A 26,138-nucleotide genomic window follows, 5' to 3' on the forward strand; every position below is an offset into this window, starting at 1 on the left:
CAAGGAGCCCTGATTCCTTTTATTGGAGAATTGTATTAGAAACCAAGATCTTGGCACTAGATGTGTTTGTTCCTACTGGGATGTTATTTCTTCTTTGCCCTCTCAGCTGTCAGAGTAAGGAAATGTATGTGTGTATACTAACCCCTATATATATACACATATCTATAAAAATTTCTGCATGGAACCATCTGTGACTATACTAAGCTAAGCATGAGTTCATACTAATGTATAAACTCTAATAAATTTCTGTATGGATTATTCTAGCCTCCTTCCCTTGCTTATCTGCACCTCCCACCCCAAAAGTGGCTGTCACCATCCTTCATCCATTTACTTATTTGTTCAGTTCCACTACATATATGTACATAGAAGTGTCAGAATTGTCAACCCATGCCCTATAGGAAATGACTTTATCAACTAGAGTGCAGTTTCTTTTGCCTTTAGTTTTGTAGATGTGCCTGTTTCCAGTTACCTAGGTCAGCGCCTGGTAATCTCCACATGCTTCAGTGAGGTTGCTTCATGCATCTGTAATACATCTAGATGCTTCGGTCACATTCTACATTCCACCCGTAATCACTGATCTCTCAAATTAAAAAAAAAAAAAAAAATTGCATACACTTAAGGCTTACTCTTTTTGCTATCAAGTTCTAAGTTTTGACAAATGCTTAATGTCTTGTGTTTACCATTACAGTATCATGCAGAACAGTTTCACTATCCTAAAAATTACCTGTGCTTCCCTGTTTAAACCTCCTCCCCTCTCCCCAGCCTCTGGGGATAAACCACTGATCTGTTTATCATCTCTGTAGTTTTGCCTTCTCCAGAATGTTATATAATTGGAATCTCACAGTGCGTAACGTACATTTACCAGACTGGCTTCTTATGCGTAGCAGTATGCTCTTAAGATTCAACCACGTCGGGCTTCCCTGGTGGCGCGGTGGTTGGGAGTCCGCCTGCCGATGCAGGGGGCGCGGGTTCGTGCCCGGTCCGGGAAGATCCCACATGCCGCGGAGTGGCTGGGCCCGTCAGCCATGGCCGCTGAGCCTGCGCGTGCGGAGCCTGCGCTCTGCAGCGGGAGAGACCACAACAGTGAGAGGCCCGCATACCGAAAAAAAAAAAAAAAAAAAAAAAAAGAATTCATCCATGTCCTTTTTTATGGCTTGACAATTTCATTTCTTTTTATTGGGGAATAATATTCCATTGTATGGATGCACCACAGTTTGTTTATCCAGACCATTGACCTTTTATGAGATGTTTTCCTACATGTGTTTGAAGACCTTTGTGAAGTCATCTCTCAGTTTTCCCTTCATATTCACCATTATTAAGTTTTAGTTGGCATTCTGACTTCTCAGACCTTCAAGTCAGTTTTGTGGTTCTTTTCAAAACCTGTAAAATATTCTGCATCTTTTTCCTGCCCAGAATTGGCCAGCATTCTGGAGTAACCCAGGGTACAGTTGGAGATTTGCTTTCTGATTTCTCCAGTTCTCCCCCATTCTAATCTGCTTGTGTCAGTGTTTATTTGTTCAGTGGCAGCAGAAGGTCTTAGATTTTTGTATCACAGTGGAGCCACTGTGATCACCTTCTTAAGCTCTCTTGCTTCAAGGACCTAGCTGGTTGGATTTTTTTAAACAGTCACATGAATCCTTCTACTAGTAGTCTTTTAAAAAATATTTTATAATATTGCCTCACTATAGATATTTACAATATCCATTTTTCTCTTACAGTGATTGTTTCCCAGGTCTCAGGGGATCAAGTTAATCCACTTCATGTGAGCTTGGTCATCATCGATTCTGGACATCCAGTAGGAATCTGGAACTGGCCAGGCATTCCTGTCTGATCTGAGTTCTGGGTGGTTCACACAAGGCAGCCACAAGGTTCATCGCTGTCTGGACTTGTAGTCTGGGTACAGGGCTTCCCTTCCTGGACTGCAGAATTGTTCCTGGCTCATAAAGGGGCCACTCTGTGAGAATCTGTGCTTATCACCCGGGTGTGAAAAAAGGCAGCTACTTAGCAATTGGCTAAAAGGGGCACGAAGAGTCTATTTATAGAATCTCTCAACACTTAGCAAAAATTTTTGAGCATTTACTATAATTCAAGGTGAAGTCAACCTTAAGGCTACTCTCCTAGGGTGACTTCCATTGACCAGGGTAAAACCCCTTCTTACCCAGCTGGGGTGGATGTGCTCTGGGGCAGGTAACTAGAGGAGGGAGTGATAAGAGGGCCATAAAGGCACAGATGTTTGGTTCAAATACCATAAAATCCCAGGCCGTTTATCGTTTATGTTCTGTGCCATAGTCCCATTCCACAGTCTTTTTTTTTTTTCTTTAAAAACACAGACGTTGGTTTTTTTTCTCTCTTTCTCTGAAATGGTCTCAGCTTGTTGTGTGATTCTGGCAATAGAATTCCTGACATACTAGATCATAAAGATTATAGCTAGGTGTCTTTTATACCTGTGTGCATGTGTGTGTCTCCATGTATTTTATCCTTGGATTACATGAGTAATTTTTCAAACACATTCCCGTATAATCAGTTTTGTTGTCTGTACCTGTTGACTATGAAAGCCCCTGGAAGAGTTGTTTAAAAGACCTAGGGGTTTCTTGAAACACATCCTTTTCACCAAAATGACTCTCTGAACAAGAGCTATTTTTAAGACTGTTTAAAAATTAGCTGACCTGAAATAAATCTTATGTTCTTTGGTGAACTATATATTATAAATAGGGATCTATATCTGCTAATGGCTTTTGTTTCAAAATTTCCAGAAATATCCAAATAGAGTGCTATAGGTCATTGACTAGGGACATTCATGGGATCCTCCATAGAATTCCTGGGGCTGCTGGATTTTGCACGTTCTTGATTGCCACCAAAGCCTAAGAGGAATTGGTGTGACTGGACTATATTTGCATTTAGAGTGTTAGCAAGCCTCCAGAGTACATATGCTGGGCTATTTATGAAACAACTTCAGCTGACAGCTGAAGATCAGAAGATTCTATTTTGGGATGTGTCCTAAATGTGAGGTTCTGTGGTGAAAAAAAATTTAGTGTCCTACAGATAAGAATACTTAAAACAGGAAGCAATGGTAATTTACTGCATCCTGTATAAGTATCCTTATCAGTCTGATAAGCTTTTGGTTTCAGTTCTGCTTTCCTGATTTCTTTTCCTGTAATCAGCTTCTATAAGAGGATTAAAAAGGGGGGAGGGACGGGGAGGGGGTTCAGGGGTCCAGAGAGAATTTACCAGCATCATTTTTCCTGTCTTGATAAGACTCTTTCATTTCCTACCACTCAATGGTATTTACTCTAAGAGAAGAACCATGTACTATGGTTGACTCATCCCATTGGCCCATCTACTGTGTTTATGCCTATAGGATTGCTTCTGTATATATTGTAATGCAAGGCTAGGTGGCCTATCATACAGGAAAGGTTGAATGATATGACAGAACCAGCACGGGCTGGAAAAGAGGAGATGTAAATTGTATTCCTGATTCGGCCACTTCCTGGGATCCAGCATTATTTGACCTAATTTTCTGGTCCATAAAATTGGATGCAGTGATAATTTCCCCAATCTGTCTTACAGTTTTGTTTGGATCAAGTTAAAGTGCAGGTGTAAACTATGAATTGCCTTTCGAGCCTAAGGTTTGCAGTGGTTTGAGTTTCAATCCCACCGCTCCCCTTTTGCCCTTAGAACACAAGGGTGCTTTTGGTGTATGTTCTTTCCTTATTAAAAATATTTTTCAAATTCAGTGAGCTTCTTAGACATCTTGGCTGGACCGGGTATATTGTGATTGAGTGCCTGAAAAGATGCATTGACTCTGACTCTCTAGTTCAGATATTTGTTTCATGAAGCTTGAGTGTGTTGTACAGTGAAATTCTAGGAAAGTGGGTTGCATTTATTAGCTGGGCATAGAAAAAATAAAGTTCTACACGTGGGCTAAATTATTTTATAAGCTGAAAGTATAAATCAGGATTAAAGACTGAAATGTATTTATTAAATTTTAAAAGGAAGTATGTACATGCATTTTATAGTTCCTGTGTATTTAATTATGTACTAAATATGGAAAATAAAAGTATTACTGGGTGGTGATGAATGTTTTCGTCCACAAAATTCTTGTTGATAAATATCTCTACTCTGGAGTCTCAGCACCCTTTGCCAGAGAGACCTGGTGTTCCTTGCTGTGCTGGGCAGAAGGGTGACCATCTTGAAGTGATAGGGAAAGGAAAGAATGACTCACCCACTTAGTGAAGGAACTAGATGAGCTCTTTAAGGTTGGTCCTAGAATCTCAATGGTACAGTTTACCAGTGCTAAAGAAAGGAAGCTTTGGAGAGTGAAAGCTCCAATAGCTGAAAGAGTGCTGCTTTACTCTTGATGGGATAAAATGGCTTTGGTGGTGTTGCGATTTTGAAAGTACCCCCTTCCCCCCAACCCCTGCCACAGGGGAGAGTGAGTATTCAGGTGTGAGCTCATTCTTGGTCCTGACTTGCGTTTGTCAAGGTCACGGGTTTTGTGGAAGGATAATGGCGATAGGGTACACATAGCTGTAGAGGAGTTTCCTGCAGGGTGCCCTTTCCAATGCTCAAGTGCAAAGCATTAGTGAGCTCTCCAGAACGATAATTTCAGGGGCTCAGTAGGTGCATTTGTAGCCCAGAATTCAGAGCACGTGGCTCCATTGGCCAAGGAGAAAGGAAATAGAGAACAAATGAGAACAAAGGGGCCAGTTGGAGGAGATGTAAAACTGTGTGACACTTTGGGAGCTAGTCACTGGCCATAGTTAGTTAATGATTGATAACTAGCCAGAGGTCAGGAGTGAGAATTTTAGTTATTTTGCTGTTTTGTTTTCTATGTAGAGTGGATTATGTAAACTGTTGTTTGAGTCTCTAGAATTTATTAAGAAAAATATTAGAACTGTTAAGTGTCCTTAAAGATGATAAAGCTGAAAATGTTCATTTTATAGATAAACTCGGGCCCAGAGAAGTTGAGTAACTTGCTCAGGATGACACAGCTGTTTTGTGGTAGCATCACCAAGAACTCCAATGTGTCATCTCCAGCTTGATGCTTTTCCCCGTGCTATACTCCATACTGATGTGCATGTGTATAAAGCTTTGTCTATTTTAATTTACATACATATTAAAATATATTACGCATATTCACCTTTATATGTGGGCTCCGTGTGTGGATGTGTTACAGATTTAATTGTTGGTTCATTTGTTCCTCACATATTTTTAATGCCAGGCACTGTTTTGGGTTCTAGGAATATGGCTGGGGAATAAGATTTAGTTTCTGTCCTCATGGAGTTTATATTATAGTGGGACAAACAGACAATCAACAGATAAAGTTATTTCAAATGGTGGTAAGTACTCTTAGGAAAAAACCAAGCAGAGTAGAGGAGTTGGTGGGCAAAGTATATGATCATGAATTTATCAAAGAAGCTAAGTGGACCACACTCAGATTTAGTTTTAATTTATTATTTTTGAGGGTTGTTTTGAAAAAATTCTATTGGGCAGGAAGCATCCAAAGTTTCAAAGATATGTTGGGAAAAAATTGTAATTTATGAGAATAATTAAAGGATTTAAAAGATTGCTCATTAAATGAAGTTTCCTCTTTTATATGTAGAGTGTTTGATTATTAGCCCTGCTTGAAAATAATTTATGAACACTGGTAATTAACTGCCTGTATTTATGATTTAGTCAACCGTTACCATAAAGTTTTAAAAATGCATTTATGGGGCTTCCCTGGTGGCGCAGTGGTTGGGAGTCCGCCTGCCGATGCAGGGGACGCGGATTCGTGCCCTGGTCCGGGAAGATCCCACATGCCGCAGAGCGGCTGGGCCCGTGAGCCATGGCCGCTGGGCCTGCGCGTCCGGAGCCTGTGCTCTGCAACGGGAGAGGCCACAACGGTGAGAGGCCCGCGTACAGCAAAAAAACAAACAAACAACAACAACGACAACAACAAAAAAATGCATTTATGACTACTGGGATTTTATTAGTGCTCTTTTTTCAACCTCCTGTTTCCTTTCTGGGAGAGGAGTATGTTTCCTAGTGCCTATGCTTCTCATATAGAAGAACAATGAAAACTGTGATGCTATATTTTACACAACTTGAAAGGGTATATCTTACGTAATAGTAAGGCAATCAATGGATGATATGTCTTAACTAAGATAAATGTATGCTTGTTATCAGTGTAACCCGGAGTTCATTTAGAAAAGTTGGAAGACTATTTCATTGGCTTATGACTTCTTTTATGCACCTGTTTTCCCAGAGTCATAGATGCACAGTTTTTTAGAGAGAACAACCAGGAATCCCTCCCTATTATCTCCCCCTTTTCTAATAAAAGGATCACTTTATTAAAGTACTTTGATGTTATGATGATGGGTTGATAAGTTGTTGCTTTTCAAATGGAAGGTCTCTAGCCTCCTGTGAGACTCTTAGGAAGCCTGAAATGACACGTCCTGCGTGTCTAGGTCTTCCGTGCATTGACTGGTTGGCTGGATGGCCAGGCCCAGAAGTGGCTCTATGGTTCCATGGGGAGCTGGAGGCCTGCAGTACTTTGATCTAACGTTTGAACTTCCTGAAGACAGCCTGGACAGTCTTCTTTTCTTTTTTTTTTTTTTTTTTTTTTTTTTTTTGCGGTACTCGGGTCTCTCACTGTTGTGGCCTCTCCCGCTGAGGGGCACAGGCTCCGGACGCGCAGGCTCAGCGGCCATGGCTCACGGGCCCAGCCGCTCCGCGGCATGTGGGACCTTCCCTGACCGGGGCACGAACCCCTGTTCCCTTCATTGGAAGGTGGATTCTCAACCACTGCGCCACCAGGGAAGCCCTGAACTAGCAGATGTCAACGTCCATGTTCTGCATTGCCAGTGTCCATCCTTGGCTGGGCAAGGGCTGGTGTCCTTAGTTGTCTTCCGTTTCATTGTTTGTTCATAACTCTTTTCTGACTCTGTACAGTTTACTGCAATCTTCGGCACGTCTTCAATGCTCTAAGAGCATTCTTGCGGTCATAGAGCGATTTGGCAGCCTTGGATTAGGAGAACTCTAGTACCAGTTTTTAGGTTCTGATCATCTCTTCAGTTGCATAAACAGTATTGAAATATATAGAATAGAGTTTCATAAAATATGTAGAATATGAGTGGTCCTGTTATGCAAACAACTATTACAAAGCTGTTGGAGAATGGGTCACAGGAGGTACCAGCTATCCTGCCTCCGTCAGCTCTGATGACTTTCAAGAAGAACCAAGATCTTAGTGAACTTCTGAGGGCATCCAAAATGGTAATAGCCAAATAACAAGGCCCTACTGTATAGCACAGGGAACTATATTCAATATCCTGTGATAAACCATAATGGAAAAGAATGTAAAAAAAAGAATTGTCTATATGTGTGTAACTGAGTCACTTTGCTGCACAGCAGAGATTGGTACAAGATTGTAAATCAACAATACTTGAATTTTAAAAAAATTTAAAAATAAATAAAAAAACAAATTGGTCATAGCCACGGTCTAGTTTCCAATGGACTTTAAGGTCAGCAAATACAGAAGAGTGCTCAAGACAGTTTTGCCAATCAACTCTTGGCATATTATGTAGTACACAAACACTTATGCCTTTGATTAGCCCTTTGGCTGTGGTTCGGTTTGTTTTCATCTTGTCAATGATTATTTGCTTTTTTTTCTTCAGTCTTTTTTAAAATTTAATTTAATTTATTTATTTATACAGCAGGTTCTTATTAGTTATCTATTTTATACATATTAGTGTATATATGTCAATCCCAATCTCCCAATTCATCCCACCACCACCACCACTTCCCCTGGCTTTGCCCCCTTGGTGTCCATATGTTTGTTCTCTGCATCTGTGTCTATTTCTGCCTTGCAAATTGGCTCATCTGTACCATTTTTCTAGATCCCACATATATGCGTTAGTATAGAATATTTGTTTTTCTCTTTCTGACTTACTTCACACTGTATGACAGTCTCTAGGTCCATCCACGTCTCTACAAATGACCCAATTTTGTTCTATTTTGTGGCTAATACTCCATTGTATATATGTACCACATCTTCTTTATCCATTTGTCTGTTGATGGGCATTTAGGTTGCTTCCATGACCTGGCTATTGTAAATAGTGCTACAATGATCCTTGGGGTCCATGTGTCTTTTTGAATTATGGTTTTCTCTGGGTGTATGCCCAGTAGTGGGATTGCTGGGACATATGGTAATTCTATTTTTAGTTTTTTAAGGAACCTCCATACTGTTCTCCGTAGTGGCTGTATCAATTTACATTCCCACCAACAGTGCAAGAGGGTTCCCTTTTCTCCACACCCCCTTCAGCATTTGTTGTTTGTAGATTTTCTGATGATGCCCATTCTAATCGATGTGAGGTGATGCCGCATTGTAGTTTTGATTTGCATTTCTCTAATAATTAGTGATGTAGAGAAGCTTTTCATGTGCCTCTTGGCCATCTGTATGTCTTCTTTGGAGAGATGTCTATTTAGGTCTTCTGCCCATTTTTTTGATTGGGTTGTTTGTTTTTTTAATATTGAACTGCATGAGCTGTTTATATATTTTGGAGATTAATCCTTTGTCCCTTGATTCGTTTGCAAATATTTTCTCCCATTCTGAGGGTTGTCTTTTCGTCCTGTTTGTAGTTTCCTTTGCTGTGCAAAAGCTTTGAAGTTTCATTATGTCCCATTTGTTTACAAAAATAAACAATTTTTATTGGAAATTTTAATTTTTATTAATATAATGGAAATTTTTATTTCCATTACTCTACGGGAAGGGTCAAAAAAGATCTTGCTGTGATTTATGTCAAAGAGTGTTCTTCCTGTGTTTTCCTCTAAGAGTTTTATAGTGTCCAGTCTTACATTTAGGTCTTTAATCCATTTTGAGTTTATTTTTGTGTATGGTGTTAGGGAGTGTTCTAATTTCATTCTTTTACATGTAGCTGTCCAGTTTTCCCAGCACCACTTATTGAAGAGACTGTCTTTTCTCCATTGTGTATTCTTGCCTCCTCTGTCATAGATTAGTTGACCATAGGTGTGTGGGTTTATCTCTGGGCTTTCTATCCTGTTCCATTGATCTATATTTCTGTTTTTCTACCAGCACCATACTGTCTTGATTACTGTAGCTTTGTAGTAGAGTCTGAAGTCAGGGAGCCTGATTCCTCCAGCTCCATTTTTCCTTCTCAAGATTGCTTTGGCTGTCCGGGGTCTTTTGTGTTTCCATACAAATTGTGAATTTTTTTGTTCTAGTTCTGTGAAAAATGCCAGTGGCAGTTTGATAGAGATTGCATTGAATCTGTAGGTTGCTTTGGGTAGTATAGTCATTTTCACAGTATGGATTCTTCTAATCCAAAAACATGGAATATCTCTCCATCTGTTTGTGTCATCTTTGATTTCTTTCATCAGTGTCTTATAGTTTTCTGAGTACAGGTCTTTTGCCTCCTTAGGTAGGTTTATTCCTAGGTATTTTATTCTTTTTGCTGCAATGGTGAATGGGATTGTTTCCTTAATTTCTCTTTCTGATCTTTCGTTATTAGTGTATAGGAATGCAAGAGATTTCTGTGCATTAATTTTGTTATCCTGCAACTTTACCAAATTCATTGATTAGCTCTAGTAGTTTTCTGGTGGCATCTTTAGGATTTTCTATGTATAATATCATGTCATCTGCAAACCGTGACAGTTTTACTTCTTCTTTTCCAATTTGTATTCCTTTTCTTTCTTTTCCTTCTCTGACTGCTATGACTAGGACTTCCAAAACAATGTTGAATAATAGTGGTGAGAGTGGACATCCTTGTTTTGTTCCTGATCATAGAGGAAATGCTTTCAGTTCCTCACCATTGAGAATGATGTTTGCTGTGGGTTTGTCATACACAGCCTTTATTATGTTGAGGTAGGTTCCCTCTATGCCCACTTTCTGGAGAGTTTTTATCATAAATGGATGCTGAATTTTGTCAAAAGCTTTTCTGCATCGATTGAGGTGATCATTTGGTTTTTATTCTTCAGTTTGTTAATATGGTGTATCATATTGATTGATTTGTGTATACTGAAGAATCCTTGTATCCCTGGGATAAATCCCACTTGATCACAGTGTATAATCCTTTTAATGTGTTGTTGGATTCTGTTTGCTAGTATTTTGTTGAGGATTTTTGCATCTATATTCATCAGTGATATTGGTCTGTAATTTTCTTTTTATGTAGTATCTTTGTCTGGTTTTGGTATCAGGGTGATGGTGGCCTTGTAGAATGAGTTTGGGAATGTTTCTTCCTCTGCAATTTCTTGGAAGAGTTTGAGAAGCATGGGTGTTAGCTCTTCTCTAAATGTTTGATAGAATTCACCTGTGAAGCCATCTGGTCCTGGACTTTTGTTTGTTGGAAGACTTAATCACAGTTTCAATTTCATTACTTGTGATTACTCTGTTCATATTTTCTATTTCTTCCTGGTTCACTCTTGAAAGGTTATACCTTTCCAGAAATTTGGCCATTTCTCCCAGGTTGTCCATTTTATTGGTGTAGAGTTGCTTGTAGTAGTCTCTTATGATGCTTTGTATTTCTGCAGTGTCTGTTGTAACTTTTCCTTTTGCATTTCTAATTTTGAAATGACTCCTCTCCCTCTTTTCCTTGATGAGTCTGGCTAAAGGTTTATCAATTTTGTTTATCTTCTCAAAGAACCAGCTTTTAGTTTTATTGATCTTTGCTATTTTGTTTTGTTTTGTTTTGTTTGATCTTTGCTATTTTGTTTTGTTTTTATTTCATTTATTTTATTAATATAATGGAAATTTTTATTTCCATTACTGTAGGGGAAGGGTCAAAAAAGATCTTGCTGTGATTTATGTCAAAGAGTGTTCTTCCTGTGTTTTCCTCTAAGAGTTTTATAGTGTCCAGTCTTATATTTATTCAATTTATTTATATTATGTTTATTAATACAATAAACATTATATTATTATTTCATTTATTTCTGCTCTGATCTCTTTTATTTCTTTCCTTCTACTAACTTCAGGTTTTGTTTGTTCTTCTTTCTCTGGTTCCTTTAGATGTAAGGTTAGAGTTTTTATGTGAGATTTTTCTTGTTCCTTGAGGTAGGATTTTATTGCTATAAACTTCCCTCTTAGAACTGCTTTTGCTGCATCCCGTAGGTTTTGGATCGTCAGGTTTTTTTGTTGTCATTAAGTGTTGTCCAATTACTTGTTGAGTCCCTACTCTGTGCGCAGACATGTTTTTGGAAAATGGAGATTCTCTAGTGACTCAGGCAGAGTAATAGGTTTTTGTCCTCATGGAGTATATATTATTGCAGTGGAAGAGACAAATGATAAGCAAGCAAACAAAAATAATATAATTTCAGGGAGTAAGCCTTACAGAGAATATCAAGTAGTGTAAAGTGATAGAGATGAAAGGTAGCGTGGGCTGATTTTGACGGGGTAGTCAGAGAAGTAGGCAGTGTTTGAGCAAACACCTGAATGAGGTGAAGGAGAAAGTTATGGCAAGTGTGTGCTGGTGAAGACTGTTCTCAGGAAAGGCAGCAGCAGATGGAGTCCTACACTGGGAACAATTCCAGCATGTTCCCACCCATCCATAGCAGCAGAGAGAGGGGCTGGGGAGGTGACTGGAATAGTAGGTTAGGGCCAGATCCTGGAGGGCTTGATAGACTGTGATGAGTCATTTGGATTCATTCTAAGTGTGATGGGAAGCCCATGAAGAAGGTTAGCCTATATGCCAGGACCACCCAACATGCCTACCAAGTTTCCTATTGGAGAGACATGGAGTTCTGCTGTTTGGAGTTCTTCTTTTGATTGAGCCAATCAGCTGGGACCTCTTAGATATGAACTAAAGCCACCTGTGACCTAGATTTTCCTAGAAGTGTTCCCAGCATCACCCAGGGGTGCATTCAGGGGATTTCCTCTTTAGTCTTGCCATAGCAGCCTACTGCTCAGGCCTCTGGGATGCCCATTGGCCAAACTGGGCCCTTTGAATATTATGACTACAGTTTGGTCCTAGTTCCAGGCCTGTCTGGATGCTTGGCCACCTACCTGGTGATCGTTGACACATTCCTTGCAAGACACACCTAATCTGGTTTCTTTAAAGCCAGATCCCAGTTCTTCATAAAGAATGGCAAAGGCCCTTCCTGCTGGGGTAGGAGCATTGATTTAAGCTTACTAACTGTAAATAATTTAACCCTGTTTTTATATACCTTGATTCAGTCATTTTTGTTTTGGAATCCATGTCACCTGACATGACCTGTTCACATTATTGGCCCTATTACTACTTGTACCTATTTCAGCACTCTTTGTATCTTAACTGGTTTTTAGGTTATGAGATCCAAATTTAAACTGGCTGATATCACTTGGCTGCCAGTTGACTGAGTGGAAGTCTGTATGTTTTAGTAAGTACAGTATTACTTCATTTTAATCCTTTACTCTTCTGTATGCTAGATGCTAGTCTGCTCCAACACCTACCTTTCAGAGCATTCTTTCTGTGACATTTAAAACCCATCATGGAAACATATGGCATCAGTCAGGTAGAGTGAGTTAGCTTGGGCTTTTATTGCTTTTTTTAAACTGGATTTTACCTACTTCCTGGAAGATGTTGGCCAAGTTAACTTTTATGATGTTTGGATATGCCATGTGCTTTAAGGTGTTAATTCTGTGACCATTGTTTTGGACAGCCAGCTCTAGTGGTTTCATGGGGCCATGCTAGTGGGTTGATGAAACCCTCAATAGGGTGGTGGCTGGGTGGCTGGTGGTGGGAGAGTGATCTTCATGATCCGAGTTCCTGCAATTAGAAGGGTTTAGTTGGGAAGTAGAAGCTGTAAAAATACTCACTAATGAGTGAACCACTTTAAAACTCTCTCCTTGCTTATTATCGTACTATCCTTAATACCAAGGACTGTGCCTCCATCGGTTTAATTCGACATTGAAAATGTGCATTTTGCAAAAGATGCAGGATTTCACGAAGTCAATGAAAGTGATGTCAAAGAAGGTCTGGGATTCACAAATAGTCAATGACAAGTAAAGGTCTAGCAGAATTACAGGAGTCACCTGTTGAAGAAACAAATCAAAGATAATGACTCTTTTAGTACTTCTAATGCACATGGTAAAAATAGGATTAAGAGAGGCCTGTGGGGAAATTGGTAAAGCCTTTGAATATTTCTATAGAAATGATCCTTCATGTGATTGTTCTGTAAAAACCAAACAAGAAGTCAAAGATGAAACATGATGGAAAAATAATCCAAAAAATGAACACTCAAGCACACTCTGTTCATTCTGAGACTTTGCCAGTAGATGCAACTGAGACTTTTTTGTTAAAATAAGGTGAAAGAGCTTTTCCCCATATATTTTAGTTTCAATATGTCCAACATTTTAGTTTTCCAGTATAAAATTCCATTCAACACCCCCCACTTTTTTTTCACTATGAAAATCAGGTGCCGGTGTTAAATAGACTTTACTTTTTATTTTATTTTATTTTTTTGGCTGCTCTGCGTGGCATGCAGATCTTAGTTCCCCGACTGGGGATTGAACCTGCACCCCCTGCAGTGGAAGCGCGGAGTCCTAACCACTAGACTGCCAGGGAAGTCCCTAGACTTTACTTTTTTTTTTTTTTTTTTTTGCGGTACACGGGCATCTCACTGTTGTGGCCTCTCCCGTTGCGGAGCACAGGCTCCGGACGCGCAGGCTCAGCGGCCATGGCTCACGGGCCCAGCCGCTCCGCGGCATGTGGGATCTTCCTGGACTGGGGCACGAACCCGTGTCTCCTGCATCGGCAGGCGGGCTCTCAACCGCTGTGCCACCAGGGAAGCCCTAGACTTTACTTTTTAAAATGACCTTTTTCTGCTACCAGTTATGTTCAGCTGATAAAGGCATCCTGCATATTTCTTTTAGGCATGTGGCAGAAGACAGTCATGGGAAGCCCTTTTCTTTTGCTCCCCAAATTTTGCTAAGTAGACATTGGAGTTTCTCATTGTTCCAGAGCTGTGGTGCCAGTTGTTAAGCAGGCAGGTGGCAAAGCTCCAGGGATATTTCACTCCTGTGAACCCAAGAAAGACCATTAGTGCTCATGGGTTGTTTTCAAGAACTCACTGGAACAGAGGGATGCTAACCAGCTTTGTAGTAAACACAAGTAAGATATCGATTCCTCACAGGACCCCCATAAAAATTCTTCCTGGCCCTTAGAACTGGATATGGACCAGTTCTGAAGACAGCTGCATCAAGAGGACCGACCAAAGAAGTTTGTCTGACAACAAATAGCTATTCATAAAGGGCTTGCTACTTAAGGGGATTATCTAGTGTCTAATTCCCATGTCAGCTCCACTGTGTTTCCTGAAGGAGGTGAGTTTGAGCAGATTTTTTTTTCTAAGAAAGAAATACGAATTGATGAAGTGCTAGTGCGAGATTGGGATAGATAGGGATATAATCCAAGAGGAAGGAAATGGAAATAGAAGCAGATTTTCTTGGCTTTGAAGAGAATTACCAAGAAACAAAGTTTGGGCAATAGAGTTCTGAGTACTATACTGATAGCATTTCTGTAACCACCGTATCAGTGTGATTGTGCACTGTTAGGTCTTTATTTTTTTTAATTAATTATTTTTGTTGAAGTATAGTTGCTATATAATATTATATGTTACAGATGTACAATATAGTGACTCATAACTTTTCTATTAAAAAAATTTTTAATATTTACTTATTTTTTATTTTTGGCTGTGTCAGGGTCTTAGTTGCGGCATATGGGATGTTTCGTTGCGGTGCTCGGGCTTCTCTGTAGTTGTGGTGCGTGGGCTTAGTTGCCCCGTGGCATGTGGGATCTCAGTTCCCAGACCAGGGATCGAATCCCCGTCCTATGCATTGGAAGGCGGATTCTTAACCACTGGACCACCAGGGAAGTCCCGTGACTCATAACTTTTAAAGGTTATACTTCATTTATAGTTATTATAAAATATTGGCTATATTCTCCATGTGGTATAATATATCCTTGTAGCTTATTTTCTACCTAATAGTTTGTACCTCTTACTCCCCTACCCCTGTATTGTCCCTCCCCCCTCCCCACTGGTAACCACTAGTTTGTTCTCTAGATCTGTGAGTCTGCTTCGTTTTTGTTACATTCACTAGTTTGTTGTAATTTTTTAGATTTTTAGGGAGCACTTCATTAGTGGCGTGTGGGATGTAATCTTGTAAGAAAACCAGTTAGGCAGTTGACCCGGTTCTGATCTGCTCACCTATAGATGAGCATAAGACCTTGACGACTCCAACACCAAAGTTAGACTGTAGATCATTCTTGTACAGAGATGATGCTGTGATGCCACCACTGTGATCTGTCTCAACATCTTTCTGGATTCATAACATTATCCTCATTCATTCTCTCTCTTTTTTCCTGGTCTTCATGTGTCAGGCTTATGGAGTACTTTCCATAGCAATTTAAAAACTCCGTATTTTAAAATCTGATTATTTTGTCATATTCCTTTAGTGATCCCTTGTTATTGCCAAAGGAGCACACACTTTTATTAGTGCAGTAAAAGCAAAAGCAAAACGTTATTTAGAAAATCTGGTATGGGGAGAAATCATAAAACTCATTTTCAAATGGAGTAGAAATGATACTGGATTGTGTGCTGTTAAAGGTTACCCATGCTCCCTCTACAGAGTTATATCTAGGGATTTTCATTTTAGTATTAGTATTTGGAGTTCATTTACTGTACAACATTGATACAAATGAGTTCTGAAGTCCTGACTACTAAGTGACTGGCCCAAAGATTATCATATTAAGTAGGATATAAGTAGGATATGTTAATACCCTGAGGTTCATTGTTGGTATTGCTAATGAAGAAAAGAGTAGCTTGGGTATTGCTAAAGAGAAATTCAAATCAGAAGTCAAAGTTTTTTGTGAATGCGGGATTTCTGTAGGGTCTTTTTTTTTGATGGCATTTAAAGTTGATTTGGACTTACTGTGAGAATAATGAATAATTCCAGATGAGATAAAACTTATAGAAACCAAGAAAGACCACAAAAATGTTGATACCGTGGCCATTGGAAATCCAATGCACTATGATCTAATGTTTTGGATTGCTGGTGCGAGAGACGGAGAGAACTATTTCTACTGCTGTATTGCCTTTGGAAAGCAGATGGCATCTTTTGAAAGCCATGCTCTCTGAATGGCTCATTTCATTGTCCTGTTGGCATTCAAAGGGGGGAAACCACCAGGATCTGAGATGTGGCATCCATGGCACTTTTTGTGGATCTTGTTTGTAATATTTTTGTCATAAATATGCATAGTAGCCTTCCCAGAGAGTCTTAATACAGAACCTTGCATAATTTGAGGACTGAAGAAACCACAATATGGTATAAAAAGAAAAACCCCAAAAATGTAGTAATTTGAATAAAAAGAAGCCGAAAATAGGATGGTATGGGGAATGTTTAGGGAATGGTGAATTTAAAGCTAACAAGACCCTCCAGTGTAAGCCCCTCAGCCATGCAGTCTCTGCAGGTCCTTTATTCCTTATGCTAATTTTCTTCTTCCCTTGCCTTTCAAAGTATTGTCTCTTTTCCCCTTTTATCTTTCCATTCAGAAAATTTCTGTGTCTTCTTTACTACAAAAGCATTTAAAGGAAGATTAAGACACAGAATGTTCTGAAAGTAGTCTTGTCCTCTTCTGGGTGATCAAAATAGTATTACAGTATGTTGTAAGAATAACAAATACCTATTTATACTTGGGCAGGCCTCTTTTTACCTATTTTCCTTACCTGATTCCTTGCATTAGAAAGGTGTTTTCTGTTTGTAAGGTTGTTACTCTGAGCTGATTTGTTTTTCTTTTTTAATTTATTTTATTGAAGAATAGTTGGTTGACAATGCTGTGTTAATTTCTACTGTATAGCAAAGTGATTCAGTGTATATATACATATATGTATACATTCTTTTTTATATTCTTTTCCATTATGATTTATCACAGGATATTGAATATAGTTCCCGTGCTATACAGCAGGACCTTGTTGTTTATCCATTCTGTATATAATAGTTTACATCTACTAATCCCAAACTCCCACTCCATCCCTCCCCCATCACCCCACCCCTGATTTGGTTTCTATGTGCAGTCCCTTTGTATTCTTATTACAAATTCTTTGAAAAGAATTTTTTATAATTTTTTAATTTTTTGGTTACACCCCATGACATGTAGGATCTTCCCTGACCAGGGACCAAATCCATAGCTGCTGCAGTGGAAGAATGGGGTCTTAACCACTGGACCACCAGGGTCCCTGTATTCCTATTCCTGATTTACAGTGGAACATGTGGTTTTGCTGACTTTACACTAGATCAGGAGTCAACAAATTAGCCTTATTGGCCAAAATCTGGCCATCACCTGTTTCTGTAGTTTTGGGGGGGTGGCACAGCTATACCCCTTTCCTTATGTATTATCTGTGGCTGCTTTCCGACTATAACAGCAGAGTTGAGTTCTTGCAACAGAAATTGTAGGTAGATATGGTAGGTAAAACTTATACTGTGATTTTTTGCTCCTTATCTCTTTTTTACGTTTCTGTGGTCTCATGGCATTTTGGATGGTTATATCACAGCAGGCATGAGTTATGTGTCTTTAATTGTTAGTGCAATATGACATATGTAATGGCTTCCCGAAGAACTCATTGATTCTGAGTCAGGATGCCACACTGAGATGGTGAGAGTGCATTTTTATATTTGCAAAGAGCAAGGGTTTTAAAACCTTCACTAAATTAATGAATCAAACCAAAGTCAAATCTGTGTTGTTCTGGAAAATAATGATTGCCAGTTGCTGGAAGAAAGTGAGCCTTAGGGAGCCTTCTGATTTGTGTTGAGAGTGCTTCTATAGTAAGCAAGGATTGTATTGATGTAGGGCTACACATCAGCCCTTTGTATAGATTAGTCATTTTTGCCCTGCCTTACATGCTTTTTGGATAATCAGAATGAAGTGCCTGTACAAGCCAGTAACTAGGGGTCTTTGCTAAAAATAATGATAAACTTTAATATTTCTTTAGTTTACAAAGGAAAGCAGTGTCACTTGGCAACCTCTGTTATTCGTGACCACGCTTATGGCTGTGTCGTGATTTCCAAATGACGTTAACGAAACAGTCATTTAAGTTTTGAGGCTGACAATTTGGAGCTTCACTAGGTCAAACACCTCTTCCTTGGGCAGATTCCTTGGCTTTGGAGCATTTCAGATTTATTGAAGTACCTATAAAATCTTAGTTCTGTTCAAAGTTTAGAACCTGTACCGTCTGCAATTTGGGATTCTTTGTGGAAAGAAGGAAAAGCTCTTTGAAACCTCAGTCATTCTTTATTCAGTGTAAATATCAATAAGAAGCAAAACTTTGTCACTGTAAATGACAGTTGACCAGCATGGAGCAAGTCTATTATATAAGAAGTATCAGAGATAAAATGGATAATTTCCAACTCTTTCTGGTATAGCTCTTGGTAGGCTTAATAAAACTCACAACCACCTGAGCACAACTCAGGACTGTTTCCTACAGATGATGGTGTAAATAGCACCCCCCGTGGTTACAATGTCAAAACCTCAGTTTCAACAAAAGCCAAATTTAATACCAGAAGCATTCCAAAGCAATTACGCTGTTGTTGTAGTTAAATTATCTGGAGAGTTGGGTTTGATTGTCCTTTGCTCATTAAAACCAATAGTTTAGGATTGGAATTGTCTGTATGTTCACATTCCTGCCCACAGCTAGTGAGGTGATGTAGCTTGATATAGAGCCCAGCTTTATTTCTAAGTTTAGCTTCACATCAGGAGCCAGCAGTGAAACCTAGAAGTGTTGGTTTTCATGGAAGTGGCATGGAAAACCTCAGCAATTCCCGAATCTCCACTGCAATGCACATATGTGAGTCTGCCGCTGGGACGGGGGCAGAGGTGCAGGGTTAGATTTCACAATGCTACTTTCACAAGACTGGCCTCAGCCTTGTGCGCATTTGCTTCCAAGGCTTCTAGTGACGGTAGAAGACAGCACCTTGGACTTCAGACAGCTTTGACGGCGAGATTTTATGCTTTGTTCTTGCAATACCTTTTCAACAAGGAATTGTTTGGTGTCTGATAATAGTACAGAATTCAGTGATAAAAACACTCATTTACTCACTAGCTTCATCCGAAAGTGGGAAGAAGAGGGTGCAGGAGGGATTAACCATTGAGCCATGTGGATGTACGCACTTAAGTGGGTTCCTTCCTACGTGCCCAGATCTCTGCCAGCTGTGTACTTGTTCATCTTCCACGGGGGGGGGGGGGTGAGGGTTTTCCTCTGACGTAGGGACATTCCAGATGGACAAGAGTGTAAATGCCAGGTTACATTTTTAGGGGCTTACTAATGGAGCCGCAGCAGATTAAGAGGGCAAAGAAAAAGGATGACTGCTTATCTTAGTAGCAAAGTGTGGACCGGACACCATTAGATTTACTGTTCATGAGATCCTCTTCTGTTGACATTTTATAAACTAACTGGGTATTTCAACTCGCTCCAAGGAATAGAGAGGAGATTCTTAATGCTACCTTCTGTTGAATTAATATTTCAGATAACTTTTTAGTAAAGCCACTTATCAAATCTTGGTTTTAAAGTTAACTTTTAATCTTGTCTTAGGGCAAAACACAACAAAACAAACAATGCAAAAAAAAAAAACCCACCCAAACAAAACCAACCCTGAATTTAATTTATGCACATAAATTAAAAGACTTTTTGTTTGGAGGGTGGGCTTATCCTGCAAGTGACTTTTCTCTCATCTAAGCCTTGTGTATATGTTCTAACAGAGTTCTAGGAGACAAAACATTTCAATGTGTTTTCGTGATTTGTGGCATATTTACATTTTATTGTGACATTTGATTCTCTCGAGTTTTCGCTAGCGTAAAGAAAGTGGCATGTTTTAAATTATATTAAGAAAATGATTTTTATTTGCCTTTGCATGAACTTTGAAAATAATGAGTTGCTGTGTTGTTTTTCATTCACTTTTTAAGTACATTTGAAAATTTCTATCTGCTTTGATCATAATGAGCTCTTCTCCGCTCACATGATCTTCATTCAGACTTAGTGAAGGAAATAAATTTCCCTGCACATCAACGTTTTGTTACATTATAGGAAATGCTGCTGAGTTTTGGAATGTGACTTTGCTTCAGCTGCTGTTTGGTGGTTAATGGTTCAGGATGTTTGCCAGCTGCCATGGTTTGCTGGCGATGTCAAAACCTTTGTAACTTCAGACTCAAGAACCCAGTACTTATTTTCCCCTTTATTAAATGCAGGTACCATGTTTAGAAGTTCATTTGTCATTTGTCATGACCGATTAATTGCAGCACTTTATAAATAATCAAATTTGTACTTCTTACACCTGCCTTTCATCATTGAAAGCAAGCACACAAGCATCTAGACCTCTCTTTGGCTACTTGGAGCTGCCTTCTCTGAAGGCTATTAAGGAGAGGAACCATTATATCTTTTTTTTTTAGTGATAAATCTTTTATTAGAAGAATTTCATTCCAGGGCATTGCATGGTTCTGCAGATGTTTTTGCTTCCCTCCGTAGCAAACTTACACACGTAAACCAACCCTTTTAATAATGAATCTGGGCAGCAAAGATGAATAAAAAGCCTTCTCGGAACCATCATATCTTAAAGGAGACAATTCAGTGCTTCCCTATAATTCTATCTGAGTTGTCGTTTGGACCATTGAGTCTGAATTCACATTGCTATTGTAATGCATCGATAAGGATATAATTGATCAGTGAGTTATCTGATTTCAAAACTACCTTTCCTGTTAATATTCTAAAGGTAGAATATATTGTTTCATCATTAAACCTTTGCGTGTGAAACACTCAGTGCCACCTTTTTGGATGTCAAGACATTGACCTCTTGTAGGGTTAATGTTTACAAACAGTCCTTGGAAACTTTTGGGCAACAGTGATTCACCACAGGGATGCCAGTGGTGAGTGACAGGGATATCCAGGGCTGTTTCTCCACCTTCCATGGAGCATATGTTTTGATTTCAGCGAGGTCATCGATGCCAGATTTTAACATCAGCACTTTCTCAGAAGGATGAAGCTGGTGATTCACCTTGGCTTGCACCTCAGACACGTGGGTATAGGATAAATGATTTCTTAATGATAGCTCAGGGCGGCCAAATCTTTTATCTCCCTGAGTTTATTGGCCCTCTTACCACTGATGTTAATTGGCTGCTTCTGATGGAAGGGGGCTTATGTTAAGTTGAAACCGGAACGTGAAGTCTCTCTCTTGATACGGACAACTGAAAGTAAATGCCATGAGGTCTGTGAATGGACGTCGTGTTGTAAAGCCGTTTTGCCCACTGCTGATGTCTTGAAATGTAACGAACTAGAATTTTAGAGATTCGAATCCTCCTTTTTCTCTCCTGGGTACATACGTGATGATAAGAGGGGGAGATCCATGCTCTTAAGCTTCCTTTATTGATGCATTAGTGTTGTAATGCTCAAAGGCAAGAATTTAAACAATGGTTATTGGTATGGGGCAATAGTATCAACAGCGATGAGTATCAATAGCAATGCTGACAAGCGTGTATGGGTGGCACTGAGTGATAGGGAGAAGGTGTTAGGGGAAAGGGGAAAAAAAAATGTTGGGAACAGGAGGGAGGGAAGTGTAGAGGATGAAGGGACAGAGTGCCCCCAATTACTGCATCCAGTGTCATCCAGGCCTTGCGCCATCCAAGTCCAACTTGAAAAAGCTTTTTGGGTTATTTTGATTAGTGAAACCAGTAGTATCCTATACCGTACAATGGGGAACATACACTCAAGCTAAATAGCATTTTAAAGGTCACATATATATTTTAGAGTTTTCTGTAGACAGATAATTAACACAATGATAGCTCTCCGTTTGAGCCCTTCAGATCTGTTCTCTCCAACCAGAATCAAGCACACAGACTCAGGTCTGTTTATATGTAAACTGTGTAATATCTTAAAGCTAACGTCATTGTTTGCCCCTTCTCAGAGTACAGGCTGTTTTGATCTCACAGGGAATATTTTTTAAAAGTGGATGTCTAAGAATGTAAACAATGGGGAGGGGAGATGCAGCTGTTTATGATTTACTTTTTAACCTTCTTTCTGTTATCTCGTGGCTCCTAATGTCAAAGGACCTCTCTTTACCTATTCTAGTGTATGGCTTATGGCTCTGGAAGTATACTTTTTCTGGTTTTTATTTTGGCTTTCTAAATAAAGGATGGAAGAACTGAAGGAAAAGTTGTCAGATAAAAATAGCCCTGCGTCTACTAGATCTTGAGCTACAAGCACTGGGCCAGTAGAGCTACAGTCCTAGAGTAAAAAGCATTTCTATTTTATGGGGACCATAAATGTCAGGCCTTGCTCTTTACCTTAGGGCTCTGTTTGTGTTGTTTATCAGAATCTATTAGTCATACCCGGTTGCTTGTGTCTACCACTGTCTAGAGTCTTCAAGGAATGAGAGATTTCATATTTAGTGTTTTTACAGGAGGGCGCGAATTAAAGGATAAAAAGGTGCTTTTATGATGGCAGTCTCTTTTGCAAACTATTTTCCCGAAGTGAATGCATTTCTGATATCCAGGTGCCTATTATGTGAAATGTTGTTTTAGCTGATTTCGTTTAGATTTATCAGAATGGCATTTACTGTGTAATTTCTCATTACCCTTTGTAAACACGAAGCTTACCCCCCATTTCCTTTCATAAAAACAACTTTGTATATTCCAGTGGACTCTACTTAGATGAGAGGTTTGACAACACTTCCACCCATGCTTTTTATAGCATTGTCTATACATTTGTGGTCAAGAGCATGGCTTTGAATCCCAACTGCCCCACTTACTAGCTTTGAAATCTGGAGGAATTTGCTCGTCCTTTTTGAACCTCAATTTCTTTGTTTTTAAACAGGGGTAGTAATACAATCTCAGGATAGTCATGAGGACTAAATGAAATAATGCATAATTAAAACCCCTAATGCAGTGCCTGACATGGAACAAATGTTGGCTATGTTGTTGAGGGAGACACTAAGTGACTGTGATGTGTTAGTGGGTTTGGTAAGTTTATATACCACACCGTCACCGCAGGAATGGTTTACTGAAATATTTAGGGAGGGAGGAGGATACAAGAGTTCATATTGCTTGTATTGTTTGAAAACAGTGATAATCAATAGTAAAATTTCTGTATTTTCTTAGTCATACTTGTAGCATTAAAAAATTGGTTGATTTTTTTTTTTTTTTTTTTTTTTAGCAAAAGGGGATAACACTTTTAAAGGATTGACAAACCCCTGCTTTACTCACTGCCAAATGTGAGGGAAACCTCACAAAAACTTCAGAGCCCAGTTTTTCTGTGGCTGAAATTACCCTTAATTAAGTCTTACGGACCTTAGAATATGTTTGTGAGTACATATGATTTTCCTTAGATACTTTTTTAGACGATACAGTTATTGAGAGCCAATTATGTACCAAACACTGATAAATCAAGTAGAGAGTTGTAGAGAAGAAACCTCAAGAACTATTGGGGAAAGGATATTAATGAAATGGAACTTTTCACAGTCTCAGAAAATTAAACTTCATGGCATACGTGGAGTATGGTATGATTCCACCATGCCTAGATATAGTTTTTCCTTTCAGCTAGTGAAATATAAACATTCAGGTTATAAGAGTTCGGGGTGCTTTATACTTGCTAAGGACAATCCATTTTAATAATGGATCAACTTTTAAAACTGTAAGCTCAAAGCAGGATAGGAAGCGCCTTCATACCCAGCGTTAAAACAGCTGTAACTCGGGCAATATTCCTTATTTGAGACCAGTGGTATCATACGATGAGTGTAATTGCTGGTGTTTCCTTGACAGCATTTTTTTTTAACATCTTTATTGGAGTATAATTGCTTTACAAGGGTGTGTTAGTTTCTGCTTTATAACAAAGTGAATCAGTTATACATATACATATGTCCCCATATCCCCTCCCTCTTGCGTCTCCCTCCCTCCCGTCCTCCCTATCCCAGCCCTCTAGGTGGTCCTTGACAACATTTTTTGAGGTACTCCCCTCTGCAAACATGTCCGCGGCATGACTGAGAGCAGAGAGCTTCAGTATCAAGTACCTTCCTTCCCCTTTCATTCCTCATCTGTCGCCCTCCCATTATGGTTTCTGGTGGCTTCTAGCTGCTGGGTAGAATGAATGAATTGTTCTGCATTGGCTCAGTTGTCAGGATCGGTGCCATGTGTTTTACTGTCACCATCTCTTTTAATCCCTGATACAGGCCAATGAGTTAGGCACTTTTAATGCCATTTTACCAGGAACTGCAGCTCATTGAGGTTGACCAAGTGCCTGAGTCCCAGTAAGTGGCACTGGGGGAGCTAAGGTCTTACCACTGTGCGGTGCCCACGTGGGTCCAACAGCGAGTATCCTGCAGGCAGTTTCACTTCCTGTTGCATCCCAGAGATCTTGGTGAAATGTGTTCCCACTCTGTCCCACCTGGGTAGGGTAACAAGTCATGTGAATGGCACGGCGTGTGAACTGCACTGCCCAGCCAGTGATTTCGGAATTAGCTCTTGGGAGTATCTCTGGCCACCTCATCATGTTCCTGCTGTTTCCTAAAGCCATTAGAAATGTTTGCTTGTCTTGCCTGGGCTTGTGTTCCAGACCCAAAAACTTGTACCTCCTGGTCAGAGAGCACAGGGTCCTGCCCAGTGAATGAAATTACCATCTAATAATGAAGGCCTTTGTACTCCTGTGAAACTTTATTGATGGGGAAATGGAATCTTGTAAACTGACTTCCTGATAAATCAGACTGATGGGCACGCTCTGGACTTGGGGCTGTTTGCCTTCCTTTAGAGATTGGGACCAGTCTGCTACCGCCTGTTGACCTGAAGGGAAATTATTAGCACCCACAGACTGTCTTTTTTGTGCTTATTTTTCAGTCTTTTCCAAATTTTGATACCTTTAAGTCATGATGGCTTTGCTGCTTCCCCTGTTAACTACCCAATGTGCTGCTTCCAGATCTTCCTCTGCGCACATTGATGGTCCTGGGGTGAGATATCTGCATGTGGAATCATCCTTGTCCTTAAGAAAGATTTTAGAGGATGAATTAATACTCCTGGGAAGCATATTTTGTATCAGTACTTTTGATATTTCAGAGTGCCGTAGATTGTTATCATCATTGAATTGTTATGTTGAATCTGCTCATTTATTTGAGATAAAATCTGAGTAGGCAATTTGGTGGCTTTTACCACCTGCGGGTCCCCTCAGATAATAAAGATGCAATGTTGGGAATTAACCTCTGATTTATGCCTTGTGGTTTATTTGGTAAAAGACGGCAGAGGGCAGGATGCATACATTTCATTGAGTTGGGGGAATGCCCGTTTATTTTGGTTCTGTCGTCTGTGAGCTAACACACATGGCCCTCCTCAGTTCCCCTTGACCAAAACTGCCAGACATCAAAGTAATCAGCATTCATTTTTGAAAGAGATAGGAATGTATTGGGTCACAGTTTCCATCCCCCTTTTCCCAATCCAGCAGTCTCAGTCTCCGATGGCCTGAACACTAGACAGGGTACGAACCCATCAGTGTGGAGTCCCTTAAGGACATCTACAGTAACTCTTGTTATCGTCCCCAATGTCCTCTCTGCAATCATCCAGATCCTATGTGTTGTTCCAGGGCCCTGGAGGCGGAGCTTTCTTATTCTTCTCCAGTTAACTCTTCTAGAACCTTTTCCACCTGGAAATTTTCCTTCGTGTTTCAATTCAAAGCTGTTTTTGCAATTTGAGCCCATTTACCCTATGGAGATGGAGAACAGATGGCTTACAGGGTAGTCCTCCTTATAACTCCCCAGCTAAGCCCTCTTATTATTCTTTTCTATCAATTAAATGGTATGTTTTCTCTTTTAGGTTCTTTACTCCTTTGCTACTCAAAGTGTGGTCTCAGATCAGTAGCCCTGGCGTCACCTGGGAGCTGGTTAGAAATGCAGAATCTTGGGTCCCACCCCAAACCTAGAGAATCAAAATCTACATTTTAACCAAATCTTCAGGAGACCCTAAGCACATTAAAGTGCGACAAGCACCACTTTATTTTATCTCTTCGTAATTTGGTTATTATTTTCTCTATGCTTTTCTCTAGTGTGCCTTAACAGTGGAGGCCAAAGTCAGACATGGTGTCAATACTACAAGAGTGGAAATATTTTTAGCAAGTGTTTGTCTATCTCAATTCCCGTGAATATTTTGAACTAA

At 39.7% G+C, this 26,138-nt stretch overlaps 1 protein-coding gene across 2 annotated transcripts in view; it reads left to right on the top strand.

Moving 5' to 3' along the window:
- The window catches only part of IRS1 (insulin receptor substrate 1), a 63,575-nt gene that overhangs the window by 19,566 nt on the left and 17,871 nt on the right, over positions 1-26,138 (top strand). Inside the window, exon 2 of one of the 2 annotated variants that reach the window (XM_032637654.1) lies at positions 1,719-5,485. The exons of the other annotated variant lie outside the window; for it this stretch is intronic. The gene's annotated coding sequence lies outside the window, so the exon portion shown is untranslated. Of the gene's footprint in view, positions 1-1,718; positions 5,486-26,138 lie in introns of those variants that run through there. 2 annotated transcript variants of the gene reach the window in all.

This window comes from Phocoena sinus, chromosome 7 (genome assembly GCF_008692025.1).
Source record: "Phocoena sinus isolate mPhoSin1 chromosome 7, mPhoSin1.pri, whole genome shotgun sequence".
Classification (NCBI taxonomy): domain Eukaryota; kingdom Metazoa; phylum Chordata; class Mammalia; order Artiodactyla; family Phocoenidae; genus Phocoena; species Phocoena sinus.